Below are 15,348 nucleotides of genomic sequence, written 5' to 3' on the forward strand. Positions count from 1 at the left end.
ACTTTTGGTTTAAGATGTTTTTGATATGTTTGAAAAGTCGTTAAAAATGACTATGTTTGCCGGATGTATTGATACATGTCTGTAATCCCAGTGACTTGAGAGGCTAAGGCAGAAGGCTTGCAAGTTTGAAGCCTCAGCAACTTAAGGCCCTAAGCAACTTAATGAGACTCTGTCTCAAAATATAAAAAAGCCTGGGGATATGGCTCAGTTGCTAAGTGTCCCTTGGTTCAATTCCTAGTACCAAAACAAAAAGAATGATTATGTCTTAAAAATAAAATTGTGACATACTGAGAAGACTACTGGACTTAATCAGGAAAGGTGTTTTAGCTCTGACACTATTACCAAGTAATTTAATACTATTGTACAAAAGTCTGTTAAAAATCTCTGGAACTTTGGCTGGGGATGTGGCTCAAGCAGTAGCGCACTTGCCTAGCATGTGTGCGGCCCGGGTTCTATCCTCAGTACCACATGCAAACAGAAGATGTTGTGTCCACCGAAAAACTTAAAAATAAATATTAAAAAAAATCCTCTCTCTCTCTCTCTTTAAAAAAAATCTCTGGAACTTAGTTTCATTATTTGCAAAGTGGAGGATTTTAACTACATAGAATCTAAATATCCCTTCTATCTTCAGAATATGTTAATTTTTACTTAGCTCATTTAATGTAATCTATTCTTCTCTTTAGAGTTTTTGAAAAAGATGAGCATATGCTTGTATTGAATAAAATCCCTCAAAGCACTCAATTATTTCTTCCTTATGAACCTCATAAATTAGTAAGACCAAAAAAGATGCATTCTTCAGAACCAAGAGTTACAGGTACAGAATTGTTTATTATTTAATAACTTTATTTGTTTGGGTAAACCCACAGAAGGAGAAATAAAAATAAATTTTAGTTATCATTTGATGTGAGCAAGAACAAACAATACTGGAGACTTACAGACTCAGGAAAGTACTGCTTTGAGTCGGAGAGCAAACAAAAAATGTCTTCTCTACATATTTTTTTCCCTCTGAGAAGGAAACTTTTTACATAAAATGTGTTTTGGTTGGGTTGCTCTGCTGTCAGAGGAATATAAATAATTATATATTTTTATTTGAGGAATTATATTGTCATATGTATGATTTCTATGGGTAGCATACTTGTGTTAATAGTGTTTGAGACTTGGTCATTGAGACATTTGAATTAGATTTCATTCAAGGATCCATAGATTAACTAGTTTAACTATATTATCAGCCTCCCCTCCATCATTACTATTATTACTTTGTCTTTTTTTGGTTATGGATTCTAAAGATACAGTTTTGTCAGTTGGTCATTTTATCATTTCATATTTAATTGCTATCACAGTGAATATAGAGTGATAAATTAAGAGATGTGATGTTTAAAAATTGTGTATTTAAATTTAAATTTAATATTCATATAGACTTGATTGTCTAAATGATCAGGTTAGATTAAATGGTGGAGATGAGGGCCAGGGTTGTAGCTAAGTAGTAGAGTGCAAACTTAGTGTGCATAAGGCCCTGGATTTAATCCTCAGTATGAGAAAAAAGTCAGATGTTTGATTCTATCTTCAGAATTGATTTTTAAGTAGTATTACTTATTAATCTAGATAAAAAAGAAGAAAGTTCTGTGCAGCAGTGAAATCTTGCCAATATTGACTTCAGACAAAAGGAAAAAGACCCAGACGTAGGTATTTCTTTTTAAATAATATAGATTAAATACTTGCTTTTGTTAAATGAGAGTAATGTACTACACTTGAGACAGAGATGTGTGTGTCCAGGTGTGTGTTATAAATATATTAAATCAGCCATTAGCATAAACTTTGGGATCTAAAAAAATTAAAATTTGAATATGACATTCTGAATATAGACTATAATATGCTCCATTGCCTTCAAAATAATGGAAAAAATATTTTAAAATACCAAGCCCTTTATCTATTAAACCAAAAACTTGAAAAATCTCTGGAAGAAGAAACAAAACTGATTGGATTGAAGAAAGAAATTATAACCTGGGACATGCATAGGATAATTCTGTTAACAAAATAGAGATCCAGGGACAATCAATAGGATAATTTGTTGGGCTCCTTCAGAGGGAGTTAAGTAACTTAACTCATGTTCATCTTTGTTTCTCTACTTTGCCTTTGGTCAGCCTCAGTAATGGGATGACTGACTCCAGGTGGAAGCAGTGAGTAGTGGAGCATGGGTAAGAGAAACTGGCTTGTGTTCTGGGTGGTTCTTGATGCCTGTGAAAAATAAGGACTACACCAATCAAGTAACTGACTGCTGATATTGCATATCTTTATTTTCCCTTGAAAACAGTCCAGAGGGAATTCCTCAATGAAAAAAAATATTTGTCCTTTCACTGATTTGTAATTAATACAGACACTAAAATGAAACTAAGTCTAAATATGTATTATAGGAATCTAAAATTACAGATGATTTTAATATGGGATGAAGGTAGATAAATGAGGAAAACAAATGTTTACCGAAGTTTTTAATTTTTTGGTGGTGGAGGGGTAGTAGATGTAGGGAGAGAATTTAAATGCTGATTAAGTATACATTCTGGAAAAATGTAAATTTATGTCTGTATGTCAAATATTTAAGAAAATTATCAGAAGAGAAATGGAAGGTGTAAATTTTTTAAAAGTAGAAGAAAAAAGATAAAAATTAGGTTAACAGAGTGGAAACAACAGTTAGCATTTAGATAGAAAACAAACAAGATGCTGGAAAAAGTTCTGAAGAGATAAACAATCATAAAAATCTGACTGGGTTAAACCACTATTAGAAGACAGAGGTACTTGTATGGGATATATTTTAAAAATACAGTTACATACTATTAAAACAGAATAGCTGAAATAATTTTACAAATAAAGGCTAAAAATAAAAAATGGAAAGTATGTATCAGGCGAATACAAACAAAAAAGCAAATATAACAATATATAGAAATAACAAAAGCATTAGCAAGGATATATATATATTTCTTATTTTTTAAAGAGAACAGTTCATTGAGAAATCATAAAAACCATGTTGCACCAAATTATGCAAAGCAAAAATTGACAGAACATCTATCATAACAAAAACAATGAAATAAACTTACCATTTAAGCCAGATATTTTTAGGAAAAATTAAAGGCTGTAAACGAACATAATAAAGCAGTGGCTTACATGTTAATATAAAACAAATTTTATTTAAAGTTAAAAATGAAGTATTAGCTCTTTCATATGTAAATAAAAAAGAAAGTTCAGGCTTCAATCTTTTAATTTGTTGTTTTACTTTTCTGTATTCTGTTTCAAAGATTTTAGAGGATAGAGGGACACAGAGCAGATCATCAATTGAGAAATGGCAAGATTTTCTTAATTAATTATAATATGAAGGGAATAAATTTTAAAAAGATTTACCTTAACTGTTATAAAAATAGTTATTATATTTATTATAAACATCAAATTCATTGAGGGTTTTGAATTTGTTTTCCAGTATTTGTATGTCTTATATGTAATAGTTTCAATTAATGTATATAAGCATTATATTGCTAATGATGATGATAAGGTTGAAATGCCAATGAAATGAGAGAACCTTGTATAGCTTTAGCAAATGTTTATTGTTTGTTTTGTTTTTTTTTAGTTTTGTTGATTTTATTTTTTTAAATACACAACAGCAGAATGCATTACAATTCTTATTACACATATAGAGTACAGTTTTTTCATATCTTTGTATATAGAGTATGTTCAATTCATGCCTTTTTACATGTACTTTTTTTTTTTTTTTTGCATTGCAATTCTTATTACACATATATACTGCCAGGTTTCTGTTCTCTCGACTAAAAGACTCAGGGTTTATTCCAGTTAAACTGGGCTGACTAGGCTGTGCAAAATAACCACACAAGAGACACAAATACCTTTTTCTTTGGGGTTGCTGTGAAGGCTCCTCTGACCTTAATAGTCCGCAGGAAGAGAGAGAGCGAGAGCATATGCTGACCCCTTTTATTGAGGAGAAGCTATTCAAATGAGGCAAGGGGTCAGGTTTTAGGGGGCTGAGTCTATCTTCATGATGTCCACTCTCAGCAGGTTGACTGACACCTGGGCAGGCCACACCCAAGGACAAAGTAAGAGAAGGGGACACACAAGGCACTTCCATGGAAGATTCTATTCTAAACAGGGCAAGGGGTTATATTACAAAGGAGCAGGTGAGCATAGCTTCACCCATGGGGCTGTAGCAAGACACATCCATGCACAAGACACTGTCCCTCGAACCCAAGAAGGGTGGGGAAAGCTCTGCCACATTTCTGTGACTGAGCACCTCAGAATCCAGTCGGGGACTGTTACTCAGTCACATGTAAGGTTGGTCTCCCACAATATACCACAATTTTTCATATCTTTGTTTGTATATAAAGTATGTTGATACCCAATTCGAGTCTTCATACATGTACTTCAGATAATGATATCCATCACATTCCATGGTCCTTACTAATCCCAAGCCTCTCCTTTTCCTTCTCACCCTTCTTCCCTATCTAGAATTCATCCAACCCTCCCATGCTCCCCATCCCTACCCCAATATGAGTCAGCCTCCTTATATCAGAGAAAATATTCAGCATTTGGTTTTTAGGGATTGGCTAACTTCACTTAGCATTATCTTCTCCAATGCCATCCATTTACCTACAAATGCCATGATTTTATTCTCTTTTAATGATGAGTAAAATTCTATTGTGTATATATGCCACATTTTTTTTAATCTATTCATCCACTGAAGGGGCATCTAGGTTGGTTCCAAAGTTTAGGTATTGTGAATTGTGCTGCTATAAACATTGATGTGGCTGTGTCCCTGTAGTATACTGTTTTTAAGTCCTTTAGGTATAGACTGAGGAGAGGGATAGCTGGGTCAAATGGTGGTTCCATTCCCAGATTTCCAAGGAATCTTTATACTGCTTTCCTTATTGGCTGTACCAATTTGTAGTCCCACCAGCAATGTATGAGTGTACCTTTCTCCCCACATCGTATGTAGTCAATTCAATGCTTTCTTTTTTTCTTTCAGGTATTTAATGATTCTGGTGTGAATAACAATTCAAAATGTTCACATGTTACTGCTATTAAATGTTCACAAAATTTTATGCAGTTCAGGTAATTTTTTAAAATAAGAAAATTCTTAAGAGGTGAGAATGTAGTTCAGTGGTAGAGGACTTACATGGCATGCTACTAGGTCCCTGTTTCAATCCCCACCCCTACCTGCCCCCAATAAAAAAACTTTAATTTCTGCAATTTGTGAATATCAATTCAAAATAATATAAAAATTATATGCCTTGCATTTTAGATTGTTAACTCCTCAGAAACGATCAAACAACAATCAGTGGTTTGAAAAAAGACAAACAGGTATTTGCTATTCATATTTTTCCTAATAAATAAGGGTAATAAATTACATCAGTTTTTTATACTAGAATTATTTGGATTGTTTACATCTCTGTATAATTGATCATGCATACCTGGTTTTAAAACATATTCCCTCTAAATATTAAGTAAATGTATTTTATTGAAGAAATTTTGAAATACAAAACAATATATAAAATACAACCACCCAGAAATAATGGACATGATACATACCAGTGTATATTCTTTTAGTCTTTTTTTCTATGTGTATGTTTGTTTTGTTCTTTTACCCTCCAAATTTTAATTATACTATGTATATAATTTTGCATCCTTTTCCCCTTCATAATAAATTATTGAGGTTATTTCTACATACCATTAATTAGTTTTTATTAGTAATGACTGTATAATGTCCCATTGTGTGGATATGCCATTATTTAGCCATTCTTTCACATTGAATTCTTTTTGATTTCCTGTTTTTTACTATTATAAATAATGTTATTATATTTTTGCATTGATATATTATTATCTTGGACAATTTTCTTTGAATAAAGTCACAGAAAGATCACAGTATATATGCATGAATTTATTATTCTCAAATGAACTAGCTATTGAAACTTCATATCTTTGAAAATATAATTTATTTTTCTTTCTCTCCATATACATTTCAATATGCATGTTTGTATAGTTATGTATATACATGTATACATGAATATATAAATATAAACGTGAGTATATATTGTATATTAAGTGCATACATGCATATGTATTTTGGTAATCTAGTAATTCACAATAATTATTTAATTTATTATGCCATGTGGAAGTCTTTTTCTCTTCTTCTTGGATTATTGACTTTTATTTTGAAGTTTTAAAGATGGCTTTTTCTGATCCCAGGAAAATTCTGTTAATGCATGCATTTTAGAACGATTATATACTTAGAGTCTTTTTCTCTTACTCTTACTAGGAGATCCAACACAATATGTTTATTGTACACAAATGAATAGTCTCCTTGCTTTCTTCTAAGGTAAAAACTTATCTTACCTGTACGGGTGATCTGTTCTAGCTATTTATAATTCTCTCTATATACCAAACCAACAGTGTTAAACAAGGACAAATAATTAATCAAACAATGCAGGGAACTGCATATAGCTGGCATAACTCTACCTGTTGTTCATACACAAGAAGTCATATAATTATCTTGAAATAAAAATATTTATTTCAATAATCTTTAGACCCAAAATTTGAAGAAATTAATATGTAATGAAAATAGTAATTTTTATTTAAATTCAGAAGACAAAAACAAGAAAGCTTTCAGAAGATCAGATAGAATAATATTGTCATGACTTCAATATAGAGAAAGATCTCTTAAACAGGAATTAAAAAGCCCAGTCATAAAAGAAAAATTGATGAATTTGGCCACATTAACATTAAGATTTTTGTTTATCAAAAGATACCCTAAAAGAGTATCAAGTGCATCATCAAGCCAGAAGATATATTTGCAATACAGAAAGCTCTAAAAAGAGTAATTTGAAAGTATATACAGAACTTTTACAAAAGAAGAAAAAGACAACCCAATTAGAAATATATGCAAAATATGACTAGGTATTTTAAAAAGAGAAAGAAACGTTTGTGGCAGATAAACATGAAAAGATACTCAGCAAATCATGGAACTGAAAAAAAAAAAACAAAACCCACATTGAGTTATCGTTACATGTTTACTGAATTAGCAAAATTCAAAATGTCTCACAATATTATGTTTTGATGAGAATACAGGACAATAGGAACTTTCAAACTATTGGTAGGAATTGTCTTTAATAAATTAGCGCTAATTTGTCTGATGAGATTGAATGATTTCCAAGGTGGCTAGTTGTCACAGTGGAAATTAGTACAACTACATTAGAAAAGGTTGGCATCTGGTCTTGAGAAATGCACATACTCTATTCCTCATAATTCCACCTCTAGGCATATACTTAAAGAAATACAAGTATATACATACAATTGTATCAGTAAAGAATGTTATTATTTGTAATAGTTTTAATGTGGAAACATGCTAGATACCCATTTGCAGTAGAATGTATAGATACATAATGTCCTGTTTGTGCAATGGAATACTTTATATCAGTAAGAAAACTATGTCATGTACTACAGAATGGATGAATCTCACAAGCTTATGTTACTCAAAAAAAAAAAGTAAACAAAAGCAAGAGATAGGACATATTTAATTTCATGATATAACATTTTAAATCAGGAAAATATGTTATTGAGATGATAAAATCATATATAACAAATTAGGAAAAAATTATCACAAAAGTCTGGATAGGGATTACCTCTAAGAGAAAGACATGGAGAATATAGGACCTTTTGGAGTGCTTGTGATGTTTTATTTCTTTACTTGATGTGGTTACATGAGTGTTCTCTTTATAATTTTGTTTGTTAAACTGTTTATATTTTATTCTCTTATATATTGGATTGAATATATATATATATATATATATATATATATATATATATATATATATATATATTGGATTGAAACATGAAATTGCCATTTTGGTAGACTAACAGAGTTAAATATTGGCAATTTCATATGGTTAAACTAATGTGTTTTACTTTATAATAAAATTGCAAAAAGAAAAACAGTTTGTTTTCATGTAACAGATGCTGAGTGTGGAGAAAAAGGGACAGTAAGACAATTAAGAGAATCAAAATGCACTTCACAAGTAAGTCAAATGTTTGATTTGACCATTCTAATTTTAAAATTTTGTGTCCACTTTAATTTTGGATTTAGTGCAATAAAGATTGTTTATGTGAGATTTTATTAGTTGCTAATCAGGTTTCTAGGAAGTTACAGATTCTATTTTTCAGATTCAAAAGCAAGGCCAAAAACACGAGAGAAGAATAGCGTAACCTTAGGGAAGAAAAGGGAGGAGAGGGGAGGGGATGTGGGAATAGGAAACATAGTAGAATGAAATATATATATATATATATATATATATATATATATCTGCATGACCAATATGATTCTACAACATATACACTCAGAAAAATGAGAAATTATGTCCTATCTATATATGATATATCAAAGTGCATAAATGCATTCTCCTGTCATTTATAACTAATTAAAACAAAAAAAAGCCAAAAGGACTGGGGGTATAGCTCAGTTGTAGAGTGCTTGCTTAGTATGCTTAAAACACTGGGTTCCATTCCCAGCACCACTAAGAAAATAAAACAGAACAAGATGAAAACCAAAAGCCACAAAAAGTTTACACATAAATATGCAAAAATTGTCATTAATAAGGGCTGATAAATTAAAATTTTAAAAAACTAAGTGCTGATATATATTGAGATTGCAATTTGGTAAGATTAAATGATTTGTTGTGGCAGTCCAAGACCAGTAATTGCCATAAAAATGTCTTGGAATTATTTTTGAATAGTGGGAAGCTTTAATTATGATAGATGTAGACAATATATTTTAAACTTTACCCTAGATACTAAGGGTTTAAATAAGAGAAACAATATAGTAGTATTATTCTGTAAGGAAATACAAATAATAAATACATATAAATTTTTTTGTCAGACCCAAATTACTCTTTCCTTTCAAGGAGTTAGTATATACAGTTCTTCATCTATACTACAGTCCTAAACATTATTCTTTATCAAGTTCAGTATTTTCTGGTTGTTATACTTTTCTCAAGTAGGAATGAGGAAGATGGAGCTGTTAAGAAAAGAAAAAAATGAACATTAAAATAATTATTGTTTGAATGTGTATTTTAATATCACTTTTCCAGTTATTCTTATTTTACTTATCTGTGAAATGACTACAGATTAGTATGGTATTTTCTGTCTTGTGCATTTTTATATATGTCATTCTATTACTGCAACAACATTCATTTTTAGTTTTCTGTTACTTTGAATTTGCAGCCTATACATGCAGAACATTTTGGAAAGTCAATAGAATATAATAGTGATGAAGTAGAAGAAAGGCCTGAGAATTTTCCACCAACTCCTGAAATTCCTATATTTTTAAAAACTCCTGAAGCTATGAAGACACATGAATCTTTGGAGAAAATACAGTTTCCTAAAGCTCCCTCATTTGAAATGTAGGACTTTATTTGATAATTATAAGTAAATTATGCATTAAGTCAGATAAAGTTGATAGGAATAGTAAAATGACTTATACCTGTAACTTTAAATTTTTTTTAGTGTAGAGTATTTCAGACATGCAAAGTAGAGACTAGCATAATGAACTTCCAAGTACCTATCATCCTGTTTGAATTATTAAAGTTCTGCTGTTCTTGTTTCACAGGTCTTCCTCTCTATTTTTCCTGCAGCGTTTCGCTGAAGATGATGTAGATCCTGAGTACTTACCCAGGGCAATACTATATAGAGTTAAAATTTTCCAAAGGGTTAAATTTTGTAGAGAAATTTAAAATGTTAAAGAGCTACTGCCATATTTGGAAGATTGTGGGCTTATCATTGAATAATGTTCCAGCAGTCATTTTCCCACATGTTATAGTGTCTGAAGCAAGAATTGCCATTCTGCTTAGTAAGCTCGTTAGGCATAAATATCTCTAACATGAATATTTATCTTTGAAAACTATAGATATATGGTTTGCATTCAAGAAAATAGTGCTACCTTTAAATGTTGTCTTTAGTTCAGTCTCTTCCTTAATACTGATCCCTGAGGTTTTTCCAAAATATGTCAGATAGATTTCACTTTATCAGGGATATCTCACCTATATCCTACTTCTGTATTTTAAATTGTTAAAATAAGTTTTATATAAGAATACTATGCTATTGACTCAAGCACAGCATGTTTAAAGTGAAATTCAACTTCAAATCTGAGAATTACTAAGGAATATCAGATTATATGCTAAAATTTCTCTCCATGGATGAGAAAATTATGATCTGTAAAGTTAAATGACTCATTCATGGTCATAGAGATAGTTTATGGAAGTATTGTTACACTTCATACACACACACACACACACACACACACACACACACACACTTTTTTCCTATTTTGGTATTTGGAATTGTCTCCAAGGCCTTGTGAATACTAAGTACTTAATCTTCTGTTGAGCTATCCCCCTGGCCCCTATTATATTTTAAAAACACTTATGTAGCACTATCTGTGAGCCACTGTTATAAGCACTTTAGACCATTTAATATTGATCATTTGATGTTCACAACAATCTTATACATTTTAGATACATTATTATCATTATTTTATAAATGAGGAAACAAAATTATAGGTAATACAAATAATCATTGTTAGAGTTGAGATTTTAAACCCAGGCAGTTCTGGTTTTAGAATCCATTCTCCTAACCAATGTGTTACACATTGTATTGTCTATTTTTTCCGGATCATTTTACTGTTTAACTCCCTGATAGACACTTAGTAATGGCTGGCTTCTAATCCAGACACAGCTTGTTGGGGCTGGGGCTGGGGCTTAGCAGTAATGCCCTTGCCTGATATGTGTGAGGCACTGGGTTCAATTCACAGCACCACAGATAAATAAATAAAGTAAAGGTCTATCAAAAACTAAATATATATATAAACAAAATAGACACAGCTTGTTACTGACTTTCAAGATCTTGAAGACCATGTTGGGGTTAAGCGCTTGGACTTTGAATCTGAAGTGCTGAATTCAATTCTCAACTCTAGAACTTACTGTATTTTTTGAGCAAATCATTTATACTTTCTACGCTTAAAAATATTTTACTGTAAAATTAAAGTGACTGAAATAATATCTGTATTATAGAGTTATTATGAGGAATAAGTTATGCTTATGGAAGTACCTAGAAGATTGCCTGACAGTATATTGAGTATATATTCATAAAAATTATCCCAAAGTTGATTTTCTATAGTAGTCTCCTCCCAAACCATCTTTTCTTTATAGGTTGCTTCAATAACTACTTCCTACCTTCCCTTCTATGCTAATTTTTACCCCCATGACATTGCTTGTGGTCAATCTTCAGTGTTTAGTTATAGATTTTTAACATTTTGATAATTTTTAAAAATCTCTTTGTAACAGAAATGCAGTTCCTGAAGGTCAAACACAAAAAGAATCATCTGGATTTTCATTTCTTACAAGTTATACTTCTAGATCACCTAGATTGAATTTATTTGATTCTTCTGTATTTGATTCAGAAATTTCATCAGATCAGGTAAAATGGGAAACTAAAGTTGATTTCTAAAAGTTGTGCACTGAAACTTAGGGGTAATTTTATTTCCTTAGTACCAAACTATCCTGGGACAGAGTGCCAGTAAAGGCAATTTTTAAAAAAATTCTGGGTAGCTGTAGTATAGCATGCCCCATATTCACTGTATTTATTTATTTAAATTTCAAGATAGGGATGATTTAAATTTCAGTTAAGGGCAATTTGCAATGAATTTGTCTTTTTAATTAACGTGCCTACTAAACAAACTACATATTCTTTTTTTTTTTTGAGAGAGAGAGAGAAAGAGAGAGAGAGAGAGAGAGAGAGAGAGAGAGGGAGAATGAATTTTTTATTATTTATTTCTTAGTTTTTCAGCAGGCACAACATCTTTGTTTGTATGTGGTGCTGAGGATCGAACCCGGGCCGCACGCATGCCAGGCGAGCATGCTACCGCTTGAGCCACATTCCCAGCCCCCAAACTACATATTCTGAAAACAAACTTTACATATTATCAGTGAACTTACAATGGCTTCATATTTTGTCTTTTCAACTATGTGTGTGTACATGGCAACATTATCATTGGTTCATTTTAAAAGACCTAAGGAATTTCCTGCATCAACATTGCTACTGTTCAGTGGAAATGCTTATTTCTGTATTTAGTAATTAAGCCCCCAAATTAAGACATGCTTTATTTGAAAAGCAGAGACAATATAAATTTGTGGTTAAAACTAGACTCTGAAGCCTGATTACTTGAGTGTATACTATATGTAAGATTTTGGGTAACTGTCAGTTTCCTTATCTGTAAAATGAAAATAATTATTACCATAAGGTTTGTAAATATTTAGGTGAGTTTATGCACATAAAACATTTAGAAAAGTTTCAATCACTTAATAATACCATATAAGTATCAATGTAATATAAGTATTATTACTTATTTAAATTAGTCATATTTAGCCATTTTTTATATTTATTAGAATTTTTATTACTGTGTTCCTTGCACTATATTAAGCTGTTGAAATTATAAGTTTGTTGATGATATAGTAGTATACATTTCATATTTTGTTTCTTTTAACTTTGGTGTCAATTTTACTTAAATACTTATTTCAAAAACTAGTGGGGCTGAGGATATAGCTCAGTTGGTAGAGTGTTGCCTCACATGTACAAGGTCATGGGTTCAATCCCCAGCACCCCAATAAACAACAACAAAAAATTAGTAATCCCTAAAAAAGTACATTAGAAAAATAGATTAGAGTTACTAAATTCTCATTTACAGTAATACTATGAATGTTAAAATGAGTGTACATAAATAACCTCATCAGGGGACATGTACATTTTGAAAACAGAAAACTACTGAAAATTATTGAATATATTACATGATGTACTTGTTTAGAAAGAAAATATTTTAAAGATAATTTCCCTCTCAAAATAATTTATAAACGTAATCCATTATGGATCTAATTAAAGTGCTGGCAAGATGTCTTTAGTTTTTGTAATGTTTTGTTTTTGTGGTGGTAGAGCTGGGGAAGGAGATTGACCAAATAATTACTGTGTGTCCTGGGAGAAATGTATTCAAGAATAAGCAAGAACATTTTCAAAAATAAGATTGGTGATAGATTAAAATAGAATTCTAAGAAAAAGTTTCATCCAAAAGAAGGCAAAAAAGAAGGCATGGAGTGACAAAAAACAAGGGAAAAAACATAAATAGCAATATGTTAGTCTTAATCATGAACTTTAAAATGATTTTTTAAATATGAATGGGTTAAATACTCCATTAAAAGATAGAGACTATAAAAATGCATAAAAATAAATTGAATGTGGTGGTGCACTCCTGTAATCACAGCTATTTGGGAGGCTGAGGCAAGAAAATAGAAAGTTCAAGGCCAGACTTGGGAATTAAGTGAGATTCTCTGTTTTAAAAATAAAAAATTAAAAGGGCTGCCAGATGCAGTGGCACACACATGTAAATCCTACTGGCTTGGGAGGCTGAGGCAGGAGAATCTCAAGTTCAAAGCCAGCCTTAGCAACAGTGAAGTGCTAAGAAACTAAGTGAGACACTGTCTCTAAATAAAATATAACATAGGGTTGGGAATGTGGCTCAGTGGTCAAATGCCCTTGAGTTCAATCCGTGGTACTCCCCTCCCTAAAAAAAAAAAAATTCTTGATGGATATATTGATACCATTTTTGGTAGTCTTGAGATTCAGAGTATTACTGAAGATAGAAATGGTTCAGAATGGTAAAACGTCCACTTTATAAGGAAGATACAACAATCACAAATGTGTAACTGTGCCTAATAACAGCTCCAGTATACATAAAATCAAAGTTGTCAAATACTCAAGCATAGTTGGAAGTTTTTAATACCCTTTAATCAGCAATTGTTAGAATCACACAACACAATCAAATCTTCTGTAATATCTGAATACAGCATCAATCCCCTACACCATTTTTAAACACTGTATCCCACAACTGCCTCATACATGTTCTTTTCAAGTGCTAATAGTACATTCACCAAGATCAACTATATTATGGGCTATAATAAGAGTAAAAGAATTTAAAAGCATTGGAATTAGAGTGTGTTAAATTAGAACTCAGTAACAATAAGATATCTAGAAAAATCCTAAATATGTAGGTCATGAATCATAAGAGAAGTCAGAAAACATTTTGAGCTGAATTATCATGAAAATTCAGTTTATCAAAAATTGTGGGATGCTGCCAAAGCCAGAGCAAAACTATAACTTTAAATAATTTAGTTAGTTAATAACTTAAATAATTACTTTAATAGAAAAGAGGAAAGATTTATAATTAATGACCTATATTGAGAAACTAGAAAAAGAGCAATAAAGCAAATCCAAAGTAGAATGAAGAAATAAAGAAGACGACTTAACTGAAATAGAACAAATAAATAAATAAGAATAAACAAAACCAAAGATTGTACTTTAAAATAATTGACAGAATTGATACATTCCCATCTAGATTGACAGAGAAGGAAAGATAGTTATTAAACATGAGAGAATATCATTACAAATCCTATATATTATGAAATAGATGGGTGAAGGGAACTTCACTTTTTACACATTAAAACATCCCTATATAAACTTAGAGTAATCAAAATGGTGTGATATAAAGATTGAAAGAATGATATTTGGTATGGGTTAAATAGTCTTGATACAAAAGAATTTAGAATATGATAAAGGTGAGACCACACAGGGATAAATTAGACACTCAACTTACACTGTATACCAGTAAATTTACAGATGAATTAAAATAAATGAAAAAATATTAACCATAATATACTTCAGAGGAAATATAAGTTAACATTTACTAGACCTCAGAAGGATGGATGCCCAAAGCATAAAAGCAGTGGAAAAAGAACCAAAAGAAAAAGCAATTAAGTTAATTTCATTCAGACTTCCAAGTTAAAAAATTGGACAGGCAATATGATAACAGTATAAAAATAATTAACATCTTTATTATATTAAGACTTAAATTACTGGGCTGGAGTTGTAACTCTGAGGTAGAGTGCTCGCCTAGCACATGTGAGGCCCTGGGTTCGATCTCAATACCACATAAAAACAAGTAAGTAAAATAAAGGCATTGTGTCCAATGACACCTAAAAAAAAATTTAAAATAAATAAATAAATAAATATTAAAAGAATTTTAAAAAATTTAAAAAAGAATTTAAATTACTACCTCAGTATAGAAATGGGCAAAATCCATTTGGTGAGTAGTCCTCTGAAAAAGAAAATTAAATTACATAATTTATGGTAAAAAAGTTTTTCTCATTAATTGTTAAAGAAATATGATTCTGTGCTTAAATGTTTTAAGTGTGGTGTTTATAA

At 30.9% G+C, this 15,348-nt stretch overlaps 1 pseudogene; it reads left to right on the plus strand.

Moving 5' to 3' along the window:
- Nucleotides 1-15,348, plus strand: part of LOC143637772 (protein SIX6OS1-like) — a 59,879-nt pseudogene that overhangs the window by 39,110 nt on the left and 5,421 nt on the right.

Source organism: Callospermophilus lateralis, unplaced genomic scaffold (assembly GCF_048772815.1).
Source record: "Callospermophilus lateralis isolate mCalLat2 unplaced genomic scaffold, mCalLat2.hap1 Scaffold_123, whole genome shotgun sequence".
Taxonomy (NCBI): Eukaryota; Metazoa; Chordata; class Mammalia; order Rodentia; family Sciuridae; genus Callospermophilus; species Callospermophilus lateralis.